At 40.1% G+C, this 15,802-nt stretch overlaps 1 pseudogene; it reads left to right on the top strand.

Annotated features, from left to right (window-relative positions):
* The first annotated feature begins 2,538 nt into the window (after positions 1–2,538).
* Positions 2,539–4,998, top strand: LOC124324790 (annotated as a pseudogene).
* The last annotated feature ends 10,804 nt before the right edge of the window (positions 4,999–15,802 follow it).

Here is a 15,802-nt window from a genome sequence, read left to right as displayed (position 1 = left end):
TTATATATGTCAAACATGGTGGAATCAAATGGAGCTGGATATAAGTTTGACAATTCTACAAATTTCCTTCCGATTACGTAGGGTTTTTCAAACAGCGACACAAAATTCTCGATCTTAACAAATGTTTTATCAGATACCATCACACAGTTATCACCACATTCTAGAGTGAGATCAAATTTTGACAATTGTAATAGACGGTACTGGGGAGTTCTTCGATTCATATGTGGCAACAAAATACCCCCTTTGTATGGAAGTTTCAGTACATTGCTAGTTTTCTCAATGGGGCCTATAGTGCGACAGCTCAATTGTATTTCATAAATTCGTTTTACGATCTGTTGCAACGGACGTTCACTTTTTCGCAACAAACGCTTTATGATCCCGAGAAAGTTTTCAAAAGGGTATGCGGAAAACGAATAAATATGGCCAAAACGCATTACATCATCGCTAAGATGAATGAGGTTGTGTATGTTATATGTGACAAAAGCATTACCATATAATATACTTGAGTTAAGAACAAACACTTTCAACAGGTCTTTGGCATAAGCGTTGAGAGTGTAACAAAATCGTTTTGATGTCAAAATCTTAATGGCTATATGAAGGGATAAAAGATTGGCATATCGTTCAGGTGACAGTTTATTTCTAAATACGACAGGGGCCGTGTACCCGATGGCCTGAGCCCATTCTGTAGCCTTCATTTGCGAACTGAATTTCCTGGCTCTACGGGCAAAATCCCGGGGGGTAAATTTAGATAAATATTCCATGTATTCATTAACCCTACGAACACTACTTGGACTTATTTTAAAGTCACTGTCTTCCATCAAAAGCATTATTAATTTTTGGCCTGCTCCTTCATGGACTAAGTGCATTGGGTCTACGGGGAAATCATGTACCATGTCGATTGGTTCTAGCTCTTCGATAATTGAATAATAATTGTGGTGATCTGGATCTTCACGCTGTCTAAACGAATCGTCGTCTCTAAGTGGAGCTGTAACACCTGGGAATACTACTCGACCCTTTGGACGAACAAGCCTTCTGAGTTCACTTGGTTTAAATGCAGTAATTCCTACTGTGGTGCATTTGGAACAGCTACTATAGCCTGAGTGATATTTAACTCCCGAAATAAACGCTCGTGCAGGAGAGTCACAAACAAATACTACACCTTTGATTGTAAATAATCGATCGCAGTGGACAAATCCATTTTGAAAAAGATCACTAAGATCATTAACAAGTGCTCGCAAAAATGTATTAGGACCCCCCGTCGGTTTTTCTAATCCATAATATATACCAATGATGAAAGGAACGTTTTCTAAACCGGGAATACCACGAATCATTCCTAGAATGACCCATAGCTGTTTAGATGTACTTTTGCTAAAGATTGGTAGCCCGTCAATGTTAATTAAGATTTCAATTTCTACAGTATCGTGGTTCGCCGGGAGAAAATTATTATTAATAACGCCCTTCAACCCATTAACTAGATCAAAATGAAAATATTCCCCGGGATGCATAGGGATCAAAGTAACCTTTCTGGGGGTTTTCAACAATGTACGGGCATCAACAGGGAGATCAGAATGGCATGGATGAGATTTAAGGATGGACAACAATTTGTTGACATGAACATGCGGAACCCGACAGTCAACACCCCATGAAGCCAGCTTTTCTTTCAACGTTTGTGTCGGTTGCTGCTCTATCATCAAAAATTCATCGTCAATTTCATAGAAATCAACAAATTCGTCACTCAATTCAGAATCACTGTTGTCGACAATAAATGTATCAGAGTCCACACCATCACTTTCATTACTATCAAAATCGTCAAGTAGCCCTTCGTTCGCAACATCATGACCAACATCGTTACCATCAGCATTATCAAATGACTCAATTTCTACTACTGGGACGTTATTTGAAACATGTGCTTCCTCATCATCAGATTCAAAAGACACAGATACATTGAAAACATCCACGTTACGAATCGCCTGTCTTCTAAATCTTCTAACCCTAGCTTGGGATAACCCACTACTGCTTCTTTTCATTATTCTAAAATATGTACCTCAAACAAATGTACCTTAAAAGATCCAGAAGGCGAACTCGCCAAAGAACGAAATGATGCTGCATATACAGCTGGATTACGGATGGCAAAGTGATGTGGTGGATGCTACTTGGAGAGAAATCACGTGCGAGGTTTGGAAATGGCGACTAACTGGACGGCACTAACTCACGGGCGTGGAATGGGCGTGGAAAGTACCAGATATATGGTCTATCCCTAAACACATTCCTAAATGTTCAGTTTCATTATTTGTTTTAGTGACTCTTATAATGACTTTTTTATTCAAATCAAAACAAAATTTGTTTCTTTTTTTTTTAATTAAATTCAAATATAAAATTGAAATTTACATTTACATTTCTAAATAATTTTGTTAAAGGCAATGTGGGTAACTAGCATCTGCCATCTGGCAACATAGACTATCAGATCAATCTTGGCGTCGTCGCCGCCATTGTTCTATCATTTTTTGTTTAGATTTAGAAATAAAGCTTTAAATTACAATGACGAGACTGAACCGACTAACTTTATCTAACACCGGCAAATCATCTGTCAACAGCTTTAACTTCCACATCATCGAATCCAGAGCTCAGCAAAAACTTTCTTACTTTAAATGCCAGGTAGAGAGTACTAGAGACTTTCAACTTTATCACAGAATAAATTATTAAGCCATTTATTTCAGCTCGCTGATGGAAAAGATTCTTCTGGTGTGTTGAAAGCAGTATCATCTACCGTTAAAGGAGTTTTGACATACAAAGTCACATTGAGCAGTTCACTAGAACCAGGGCAAACTGTCAAAGTATGCTAAAGAAATTTCAATATGCCTGTTTTCTAAAATAATTTATATGATGTGTCTTCTTCAGGTTCGTGTTGACACAGTGTTCGCTCACAATCTTGCACCTCATGTAGCAGATATTGGAAAAAGAAAAGCAGTAAGTCCAGTACAGCGGTAGTGCATTATTCTACATGTTGAAAGCTACACCAAAGTTAAGCCCTCTTCACAAAGTGATTTAACGATTACCTATGGACCATATGAAAATATTGCTCCTTTGACTGAAGTAAGTTTAATTTAAAGTAAAAATGTATATTATTTGTAATGATAGTTTTGTTTATATAGGAGGATGTTATTCATTTTGAGAACAATGTCTTCGAGTGTTGACAATCTCCTTAGACACATCCATTGGGGTAAAATTGCTGTTGAATAGAGACTTTCGATGTTTATCATGGTGGATCCAAGCTCAAAAGCTCTTTTTTTGGATTTGAATTGGCCGACATCAGCAAAGCCATCAACGCCAATGCGACGACCAACGAGGGAAACAGCATCGGCCACTACTATCCAAGTAAGTATAGAATCCATATAATTAATTTTTTTTGGGACGATTTGAGTTTTTATAATTGATGGCCTTTTGTTTTGCATAGTGTTCCAGGATATCCACGTCATGATGTTCATCGGTTTCGGCTTCTTGATGACCTTTATGAAGAAGTACGGCTAAAGCGCAGTGGCTGTCTTTTTTCTGATGACCGCCATCGTCCTACAATGGGCCACCCTCTGCCAAGGGTTCTACCACACTTTCGATGGTCGAAAGATTCACATCACTATTACCAGGTAAAATAAAGTTCTATGGTCAAATATAATGGAGTAATAAACCCAATATAACTCATCCAGTTTGTTGAACGCCGATTTCGCATCGGCCACCGTTTTGATTTCGTTCGGCGCTGTCATCGGCGTCACGACGCCGCTCCAGCTGGCCGTCATGGCCGTTTGCGAGATTGCCATTTTCGCCAGCAACGAACATCTCGGACTGGAAATCTTGAGGGTATAACACTTCGCTTATTACAATCAGCTTTGACTCGTATAAATGTTATAAAATCGCGTCGATTAAACAGATTTCTGATATTGGGGCGTCGATGCTGGTCAACATCTTTGGCGCCTATTTCGGACTGGCCGTCAGTTGCGTATTGAGGAGGGACGTCGCCTCGGACAAGGAAGGCGCCACCTACAATTCCGACATTTTCGCCATGATGGTAATATAATTAATGATTTGCAACTGTCATTCGAAATTGATAAAATTATCGATTTGTTAATTGTATAGGAACTATTTTCTTGTGGCTGTTTTTGCCCAGTTTCAATGCTGGACTGGCCGAAGTCGACGCCCAGCACCGGGCCGTCATCAACACCTATTACTCGCTGGCCGCCTGTTGCGTCACAGCCTTCGTCGTTTCCGCTTTAGTCAGCAAAGAACACAAATTCAATGTGGTATTTTCCAAGTTGAAGCGAAATGGAATTTTTTTTTGTTTTTCATCAATCATTATTTTCCCGCCAGGTTCACATTCAAAATTCAACTCTAGCAGGAGGCGTGGCTATCGGAACGGCGGCCGACATGATTATCAATCCATTCGGAGCCATGATTGTTGGGAGTATTACCGAAACCGTGTCCGTTCTCGGCTATCGATACCTTACCGTAAATATTTAATTCAATTCAAAATACAGATATTAATTTCTGATTTCTTTCTTTGAATTATAATTATCTGTTTGGTTTTATTTGTTGTACGGCATTGCAGCCCATAGTTAACAGAAGACTTGGCATTCACGACACTTGCGGCGTCCACAATTTTCACGGGATGCCGCCGTGAAGATAGCTGCCAAGAACCTTGTGGAGAACCACATCCAACCTTTCAAGGTATCGTAGGTTTTCCCATTTCTGCATTGAATTACTTTGAGTGCTAATACTTTTGATCTCTTATTTGCAGTTGAGTTAAACGTTTCCTAGAATCGTCATGCTTCAAGAGCCATTGTTATGCGTTTTGCCTTTTTCATCCTTAATTTCATCATCATCTTCTCCATCACCAAGGTTTGATAGTAAAAAAAAACATGGGAAACGCAACGTACAACCTATTTCATTCTTCACCACTTACCTTGCTCGCTACTTTGTCTCTTAAACAGATTTATCCATGTGATTGATACGAACGACAAGTTGTGTAAATGGATAGCTATGGATAGCTTTGGTCTGAAATAAACGTATGTGAGGCGATTGTACACAAATTTTTTTTATTTTTTAGTTCGATATTACATATTTTTGTTAATTTTCGCATGTCGTTTCACGTATCGCGTACATATGAACCTTATAACTATAGTCTCAGATTAATGCACGAATCCATACGTTCGGCATGATGTTAGAAGAATTTTTCTGTGAGTTAATAAAAAAATTCAAAATGAAGGTTGACCGGCTTTAATACTGACAAAATCTTACCATACCAAAGGCACCCTGAAAACATCATAAATACAACAGTGTAAATTTTACGAATGATGCCGTATACGCAAATCCGATAACCTTCCTCAGGACAACATTGGGAGGTCTAATAAAAGCTTGGGAGGCCAAGAGCCGATTGGGAGGGTCCCAAGAGGAAGCTGTGCTGTGTGGGGTCTCATTTACCCTCCGATGATGAAATCGAACGTATAATTCGCAAGGCCATGGTAGATGTTGACCATCAGTTTCAATTATTAGGTAAAAAAATTCTCGAGACAATAAAACATTTTGTAATATTCTTATATGATTGGATTTTTAGGTGTGAAAATGAGAGGAAAAAAGAAATTTATGTTCAATCAAGAACTAGTTCAACGAATCAATGTGTCTCCAAAAGATAAGGAACACCCTGCAGCATTGATTGATAGCAACTTGCTGTTGGAGTTGGATGACTCCGGTGCAGAAGAAACAGCGGCCGACGGAAACGTCCAGCCATGTCCTGACGCTGGTGATGAATACGACATAGATGTACTGAAGTCTCTAGGAATGGCCCAGCTAAGAGATTTTTCTCATTTGGTTTCTCGCCAGCTTGAGTCTAGCGCTTTTGCTAGTATCATTTGTAATAATGGATCGCAAATCGTCGTTAAAAAAAGTGCGGTCGTTTGGTTTTGTGAAAATTCAGTTCGGCGATTGAGCAATGATCGCACTTTACGAGTCATGCTGTAAGGATCCGTCAACCGCGGCGTCGAAGAGACGACGTTATTTTAGAAAGTTCTTTAACCTCCTTATCTTTTTCCTTTTTTTTCTTGGTACTGAACCTTTTCTCTAGAATGTTCTTTTCCTCAGCTTGACCTTACTTCACCGATACTTCTCATGAAATCTCTTTCCGCCCTTGCCTTTGTTTTTCTTACATTGCCCTTGTTTTTCTTACATTGCCCTCTGTAGTTCTAGGTAATAACTTCTTTTCTTCTAGAATGTTTCTCTCGTTTTCTCCCTTGACATTTTGGGCATAAAAGGCCGCTCCGCCTTTTAATCGGCGCGAATCCTTCTACAGCTGTCGAGCTGAATACACTTAAATTCAGAACTGGCAATCGAGTAGTAAGCTATTTACTATGCAGCAGTAAGTAGAGTTATTACATTTGGTGTCAAGAAGTCGGATTGAACCCCGTTCTTTTATCTTTGCCTTTTCCATTCTCACTCTTACGTCCAGTGTGTAAGTTTTGTGCGTGTGTGTGTTTGTTAGTGTTTAGTGACGTCATAACGCATTCAACTAGACCCGAAAAGAAAAAAACTGACTTCTGTGCATTCCGTGTGTGTCTTTTGTTTCGTTGGGGCACCTGACGCGCTTCTATGACGCCCGTTCTCTGACGTCTTCACTTTGGTCGAATGAGATTTACGCAACACACACGGTTTGAAAAAATTTAATATCCAATCGGGTCAGTGCTGATAATGATGGGGGTGGGAATAAAGAACTTCCGACGAGGACTATTGGGCCGATAGTTCGAACATACCAACTCTTTTTTTTTCATTTTTTAAACTATTGTTATCATTTTTTTTAATTTTATAATCATGAATAGTAATCCAGATAGCGGGATAGAGAACACTAGAGGGGAATCAGTAACAAAGAAGTGGCCAATGGGTTGGATGCGCTCTTTTCGGGAGAAAATTTCATCTAACCGTCTTGTTTCCAAGTCATGGTCTCTTCCTATCCAATACCAGCAAACATTAAGAAGACAATTAAATAGTGAAGAACCGCTAACTCCCGAACCAACCAATCAACAAGTTAATAGCCTAGCTGACCGAATTCGATCAGATCAACTTGACCCAAGAAACTACGAGGAAATAAGGAACAATTGGGCAGAGCAATTAAACCACCTTCGTCAAACAGAAGAGCCAGAATTAGTAGTTTTACAAAACGATTCAGTTAATCATTCAAATATTCCAGAACCTTTAATAGGAGACAACACTAGAGATATCCTTTCGTATAATCAACTCCTTGAGCAAGCTCGTGCTATTTTAGATTCGAGTGAAACTCCGGAAACTAATACAAATTTAAGAGAAGAGCCAACAAATCTTGTCGATATTGATTTTTCCAACGAGAGAATAGACCGTTCATACTTCTACACACAATTCTTGCATACCAGGATAACTGAGGTTCCTGTTGACGATTTAATTTTTGAGTTACAATACTTACGTAAATTGAATCAAAGGACAGATATATCAAATACCGAGATTGAATCTGCGTTGAGAGCTTTGCTTTTAACGGAACCCACTATAATAACGCCTTTTGAACTTTTTTCACATTGTCAATTGAAAACCAACTACGAACCTCCTACTGAATCGGAATACGAATCTGTTGTTTCAGAAAGGGAAGAACTTATTGAGCAAAATTCAAACTTATTGCCTTTACCAGATCAGGAAACTGAGTTAATTCCAGACGATCGTTTGGTAACCATACCAGTTTCAAATCAAGTTGATTTAGTTATTTCCACTACTAGTGCTCCAATTACTCCTTCCAATCCTACTTTACCTTCAGCTATAGAAAAAACGAGTACAAATACTCCATCCCCTTTTACATCTACTCCGATAAGTCATCAACCAAAGCTATCCAGTCGAAGGGTCACTTTTCCCCCATTTGGAACAACCGCTCAGGGTGGGGACTCCCCCACTGCTGGAATGTCGACAGGAGGAAAGAAACCAGATATTCCCGTCATCATTTACGCCGGAGAATTAAGTAGACTATTAGAGTCAGGAATGTCCTATGAAGATGCTTCGGTAGCAGCGGATCAGATAGTGAAACACGTTATGGATAATAGGAAATGTTCTCCGATATCTATTCCGGGAGCAATTCCCCGTTTTTCCCCCAAACAGATTAATCAGCCAACAACACTTGGACAAACTCCTGTCCGAACGCTAGGTCCATTTGTTCCTTTTTCTGCCCACCTACCGGGGCAAAGCGAGAAAGTTACCCCTACACAAAGTGCATCTAAGCAGATTCCGATTCCACATAAAACCACTCCGAGACAGGGGTTGAATACTACGTTCCCTCTCCCCATAACTACTCCGCAGTCAATCGGGGCAATTAACAAAACTAGATTTGACGAGACTTCAAATTTGGACAAGAATAGGAAATTATTGCAGGGCCAGGCAATGACTTTATTTAGTAATGTAGGGATATTCATCGATCGAGATCGTTCCGGTCGCTTTGATGAATGGCTAGCTCACCTCGAATCGGTTCTCATTTTAGGCGATTTTGAGGAATCACGAAAGATTGCGTTATTACGATCGAAATTGTACGGCGAGGCAGCCGACGAATTCGACAACTTTAAAATAGAAAATCCAATCAGAGCACAGAATTACAATAAAATAAAAGAACGTCTCCACAAACTCTTTCATTCGACTGAGACTAGGTCGAAACAGAGTGTAGAATTCCATAATATGCAGAGGGAACCCGAAGAGAACATGCGACGCTATGCGAATCGCATACGAAAAGCGTTTAACCTTGCATATCCAATGACAGGCATAATAGACAAAGCGACGTCCCATTCAAGAGAGCAAATCATGATGGATAGATTCTTGGAAGGTCTTTCGTTTGATGTACAAACCCGTCTAAAGTACAAAGAATTTTCATCTTTTGAAAAATTAATAGAAAAAGCGGAGATGACTGCAATGGCGGTGGAAGAATCACAAGTCAGAAATAGACTAAATGCTTTTCAAAGTAGAAACGTTGAGCCAAATAAAGAATTCGATAGGATAACAGAAGCGTTGGAACGCCTTAATACAAAAGTAGAGTCAAATACGCATCAGAACGACTTGGAAAAACGTATCGAAAAAATGCAACGACAATTAACTGCACAAAAAAGTGTAATCTTCGCCCAAAATATTCCACAAATATACAGACCGCCCAAACAAGCTGCAAATCTTTATTTTTGTGATTTTCATAACGATTGGGGAAATCATGAAACTAATAGATGTAAAACTAAGGAATTTCAAGTAAATAGAACGTGTTACCGTTGCCAAAAGACTGGCCATTTAGCAACATATTGCCCCGTAATAAAAAATGAAAAACCCTCCCCTCCACCGGGATATGACGAGAATGGAGTCAGGCAAGGCTCGACGGAGCAAAGGGAAAACTAGGTGCCGCCGACAGTACCGTAGGGCCAATCGGTGGAACGAAGATTAAGTCCCGACATTATATAAACAGTTTAGCAGCAAAATCAACAGTACCTAGAATTAAAATTGAAATAGGGAATTGCATTGTAGATGCCTTATTTGACACGGGAGCCGAAAGAAGCGTAATAAGTAAACAATTTTACAATAAACTAAAGGAGAGTAATGAAGTTATTAATTTTTCAAGAGAGGTAGACGTCGATCTTTTCAGCATAAATGACAAGCGCCTCTTCACGGAAGGCAAAATCACAGTTAACTTTGTTGTGGCAGAAGAAACGCCACACCAATTACTTAAGCAGGAATTTATTATCGTGAGTAGTATTGTTGAAAATTGCGTCTTAGGGCGTGATGCTCTTTACAAACATCATTTCATGTACAATGGAAGGAAACAAACTATTTATCGAGTTCCGGAAACTGATCACTTCCAGGAAAAAGAAACCCCTTTTGTGATTGCACGCTCATTGAGAATTCCCCGATATTCTACGTGTGTACTAGAAAGCGGGAAGGAGGAAGCGCAGGATCCTCACATTTCTTGTCATTTCGTTAAATGCAGTAACATACCAACCGGGCTTGACCTGGAACCTTTTATTTCCCTAGCACCAAGTCGTTCGTTCCGTGTGGTGGCTATAAATAGAACAAATACAACCATATTTCTACCTCGCCTTACCGTTTTGGGAACCCTTAATCTTCAAGAAACTCCAAAAACAACCCCTCTCGCTTCGTTTCACGCATCCTCGACTCCAATTGACATGGCAGCCATTGAAGCAGTCCTCCCCGACATTGATGAGGTTACTAAAGAGAAAGTACGAAGCTTAATAATTAGTAACTATAGAAATTTTGCCTTTAAAACAGATGAATTGGGCCATACTAACTTAGTAAAACATAGTATTGATACGCAAGGACAAGGGCCGATTCGCCAAAGAGCATATCGAAACTCTCCCAAACAAAAAGAAAAAGCACATGAAATTATAGAAGAGCTCCTGGAAAATAAAATAATTCGATTTTCAATGTCTCCGTGGGCCGCACCGATTGTATTAGTACTAAAGAAGACAGGAGATACCCGTTTGTGTGTAGATTTTAGAAAACTTAATGCTATAACGAAAAAAGATTCTTTCCCTCTACCCCGTATAGACGACGTTTTAGATCTATTACAAGGACAGAAGTATTTTTCAACCCTAGATCTAGCATCAGGTTACTGGCAGATAGAACTCGAAGAAGAGTCCAAAGAGAAAACAGCCTTCATTGTGGATAATAATCTATATGAATGGAATCGTTTGGCATTTGGGTTAACCAATGCCCCGGGTACGTTTCAAAGACTAATGAATTCCGTTTTACGAAGCGTCGTTGGCAAAATCTGTCTAGTATATCTTGATGACATCATTATATTCTCCCGTTCGATTGAGGAACATATTTCTAATTTAAAAACTGTATTTTCCTTATTAGAAGAGGCAAACCTTAAACTGAAACTGGCAAAATGTAAATTTTTAGCTCAATCCGTTCCATATCTGGGACATGTGATTACGGCTGAAGGGATCAAACCTGACCCTTCCAAAATTGAGGCGCTTAAAAATTACAAAAGACCAACTACAGTACGAGAGATGCAGTCATTTTTAGGTTTAGCATCATATTACCGTCGTTTTTTCGAAAATTTCTCTACGATTGCCCACCCGTTGTTGTTACTAACCAAGGGACCGCAAAATGACGTTTTACATTGGAGTAGTGACGCCGTTTCAGCATTTGAGCATATACGCCAAGGTTTAATAAGTGAACCCATTTTGATATTCCCAGATTTCTCGGAGAAATTCCTTATTTACACTGACGCCAGTAATTACGGGCTTGGAGCTGTCCTCTCCCAAATACGCAATGGAAAAGACCAACCGATCGCTTATGCAAGCCGGCATTTGAATACTGCGGAAGTAAAGTATTCTACGGTCGAAAAAGAGGCAGCCGCACTTGTGTTCGGTATTAAGCGGTTCCGTCATTATCTACAAGACGAACCCTTTACCATTATCAGTGATCACAGACCTCTTCAGTGGCTCCAGACGTTTAAGGACGAAACAGGTCGGCTTGGGCGATGGGCCATTCAGTTGTCAAATATGAAATTTACTGTGCAGTATCGACCTGGTCGTGTGCATGAGAACGCAGATTTCCTTTCCCGAGTACAAATGAATCTGATTTTAGCCCGTCCCGATGACAACCTTGTTATGTGTCAAGAACAACAGAAAGATCCCCTTTGCAAAGCGATACTGGCGTTTATACGAAAAGATTCTCCTTGGAATAAAAAAGATGGCCCGATGCCTCTTTGGGCTGCCGAGAAAGACTTCTTTTTTATGGAAGACGGTCTCTTATGCAAACATTACGAACCTACGTCAACAAAACGAAGAAGATTTGCCCAACGTCAAGTTGTTGTTCCTCTCTCTCTTAGGAAACAACTTTTACAGGAGTATCATGACTCTCCTTTGTCAGGACATCTGGCGTACCGACGAACAGTCCTGCGTCTACGTGATAAATACTTTTGGCCCTCCATGTTATCAGATGTAAAGCAATATTGTTTTACTTGCGAACCTTGTGCGTTAGGCCGCCGAATGCATGGATTGAAAGCCTTTCTCAATCCATTAGAGCTCACTACCAAGCCTTTTGAAGTGATAGGAATGGACTTCCTAGGCCCTGTCAAACCTCCTTCACTCTTAGGAAACAATTATGTACTAGTTATAACTGATTATTTTACAAAATGGATCGAAACAGTTCCACTTCCCAATTATACCGCACTTGTTACCTGCAAGGCCTTGATGGATCGAATTATCCTACGTCACGGCCCACCAAAAGCTATCATTACCGATCGTGGAAGTAATTTTACGTCAGAGTTGTTTTCTGCGCTGTGTAAAGCTTTAAACATTAAACGCATGACAACAACAGCGTACCACCCTCAAACGAATGGTCAAACAGAGCGATTTAACAAAACAGTTGCCGAAATGCTTAGGAAGTACCTAACAACTGGGTTTGCGAAATGGGAAGATATGTTGGGCCCTGTTACGTTCGCCTACAATAATTCAACCCACTCCTCAACCCTAGAAACCCCATACTTCTTGAACCACGGCCGTGATCCCGTAATGCCAATAGACCAGTTCCTCCTTCCTTTACCTACGGCCATGGTTACTCCTTCAGATTACAGGAGCCAGACTATGAGATGTTTACATGAAGCGTTTCAACAAGTCAAAACTAATCTTGCGCAGGCTCGGGAACAGCAAAAGATTCAATACGATAAACGTGTAAAACAGTTAAAATTCAATGTTGGAGATAAAGTATTACTAAATATGCGAACGCCCATGAAGGGAGTAAGTAAAAAACTTATTCCGCGTTTTATAGGACCCTTTTGGATTTTAAAATTAAACGATAATGACACTGTAGTAATCCAACAACATGCTGGTAAACAAACACAGCTTGTTCATGTGAATCGAATAAAACCACTATTCGAGTCAATGATCTGGAAAGATGAACCCTTCGTAGATTTCCTTGATGTTCGAATTAGCAAAGAAGCTAACACACTTCTTCTCGAAAATGTAGCAAATTTTGAAACTCCCTTCCCATTTGAAGAGATTGAATCTCAACCAATCGTCGAATCTGAAACCAGTCCTCTTGTAACAGAAATCCTTCCAGAAATTACAAACCCTATTTCAATTGTTCCCACTCTTCCTAATCCTCTTTTGGATCCGTCAACCATTCCAATACAACCTGAGCGTCGTCTTGGATTACGTCCTAGGAATATTCTTAAACCTGTTGATCGATATTAACTTTATGTTTTCATTAAAATTACTATGTAAAATTTAATTCTCTTTTTCTTACAACAAACCCTATATTTGTGTTTTTTTCTGTTTTGTAACTTTTTGTTCTTTTTCCCTATTTCTTTTATCTCGTTTTAGATCGTGCCTACTCCCACTCCTCCTCTTGTCCTTTCTTTTCCGGGTACATGCTTTCAACATTACCATTTGTGATTGTAAAGACTCTCAACCGAAAGGCTTTTTAAAATTTTCTAGCAATGATTGCGATTTCCAAATTAGTCCAGTTGCACCAGTTCCCGTTTATTACGATGTATTTTCCACCCTTCCTGAGATCACCCGATTCGTTGGCCATACATGCACCATGTGGCTAGAGAAAAAACACATCTACACCGATTTTTGGGGTTGGCAAACGTCAACTCAAGTGCGCATTCCCATGGAAACAACCGTAACTGATTGTGAAAAAATGAGAGACTCTCGATTGTGCAATACAGAAACAATGGACTACTTAGGCGACAACAAATGGTCTCTAGAGCGTGTACCCAACGTCCAAGGAAAATGGCTTCTAGTCACAGGAGATCAGCTGGTCAACTGTCGATTGGAAGAAGTAACCCTAGAGACCGAGTGCTCCAACTGTACAATTAGTTCGCCCATTGGTGATATTCCTGGTGGAACGAATGGTTCCATTTCGCATAATTTAGTGACAGTTATTTGGAAGGACTCCTTAAGAGAAATCAAAGAGTGTAAGTTACGACTTGTAGAACAAGGGATCGCCCTACGTTTTATGACGGACAAATCAGGCGTCGAAAGAATCCGAGACGTCGAACAACAGCTTGATTTCGTTTACAACACTACGAGCAAAAAGTTTTGTAACTCATCAGAAAATATTTTAAAACCAGTCCTTGGTATGGATAAAGTGGTATTAAAAATTTACACTTTGGCCGACCACGAAGAGCATCCAAACAAAACGCTAGCAGCGGAAACAGAAAAAGTGGCAGACACAATCCGAGCAGAAATTAGTAGTGCCGCTCATTCACAATATACCAGAGACAAGACAACCGATGGAATCAATGGAGTAGCTCGAGAGCTTCGTGTCTTACAGTGTGAAAACCGGGAATTAGCACACAAGAATGCAATCAGTGCAGCGCAACACAGCGGTTGGCTTGCTGCTAGTTACCTGAGTCTACCGCTTTGCTCCAAACTAATAGCAATAGGTGAATCCATAAGTGTCCATCAGTGTTCCCCAACAAACGTAACCTTCTCCACAGAGTTCACTAGCTGTGGCCCACAGCCTAAATTTGAGAACTTCACTGTGGACATCGAAGGATGGGAATTAACGCCATTTAATCCGTGTTACTGGCACAAGAACTTTGTGAACTTTAATGGCCGTGCCCATTTTTACAGAAATAATTCATGGAATGCTGTTGTTCCTGGTATTATCGTCCAAGGCAATAATTTAATCGATACTTCCCCTTATGAAATCGATAACTTATTATCACTACGTTTACACCCGATGTTAACCTCTCACCCCATGAGTCCAGTAGCAGCCATCGCACAAATCATTGCTGCTGCTCGAGAGGAACATAGCATCAATCTTGGAAATCCTTTCCACATGGATAGTGTTCTCTCGTCTACCAAAAAAGAAAAGAAATTATCTTTAATGGATAAGATAACCAGTTGGACGACTAGTATCGGGTGGTTTCTTGGAATAGGATTTATTATGTTCGTGATAATTCGCTACTGTGGTGTTGGATCTCTCATTGCTCGATATATACCTTGCTGTTCTTGTTTAACTACATGCAACCCTTTTAGCTGTTTTACCAAAAACGCTAAACATTCAGCTCCAGATCTGGAATTAGGTCACCAACCTTTTTCTAACCCTCCCTCCATGTCCTCCCCCATTACGATTGTAAATGTTCCTGTACCATCTCAACGTTCTAACCCCGAATTTATTGTTCCGTCGGCTCCCTTCATCGGAAACCAGCGCGAAGGAAGAATTCATCCGGACAACCTTAGGCGAGCTCATCGAGAGGCCGCGACACTCCTAAATTGAGATCGCGGGACGCGATCTTACGAAAGGGATAGCCATGTAAGGATCCGTCAACCGCGGCGTCGAAGAGACGACGTTATTTTAGAAAGTTCTTTAACCTCCTTATCTTTTTCCTTTTTTTTCTTGGTACTGAACCTTTTCTCTAGAATGTTCTTTTCCTCAGCTTGACCTTACTTCACCGATACTTCTCATGAAATCTCTTTCCGCCCTTGCCTTTGTTTTTCTTACATTGCCCTTGTTTTTCTTACATTGCCCTCTGTAGTTCTAGGTAATAACTTCTTTTCTTCTAGAATGTTTCTCTCGTTTTCTCCCTTGACATTTTGGGCATAAAAGGCCGCTCCGCCTTTTAATCGGCGCGAATCCTTCTACAGCTGTCGAGCTGAATACACTTAAATTCAGAACTGGCAATCGAGTAGTAAGCTATTTACTATGCAGCAGTAAGTAGAGTTATTACAATGCAGTCGGCAAATTTTTCCGAAAGAAGAAAATTAAAAATAACTTCTGTTTCAACTCGAAAAGTTGTACA

This window comes from Daphnia pulicaria, chromosome 1 (genome assembly GCF_021234035.1).
Source record: "Daphnia pulicaria isolate SC F1-1A chromosome 1, SC_F0-13Bv2, whole genome shotgun sequence".
NCBI classification, from domain to species: Eukaryota; Metazoa; Arthropoda; class Branchiopoda; order Diplostraca; family Daphniidae; genus Daphnia; species Daphnia pulicaria.
This window is presented reverse-complemented; position numbering and strand designations above follow the sequence as displayed.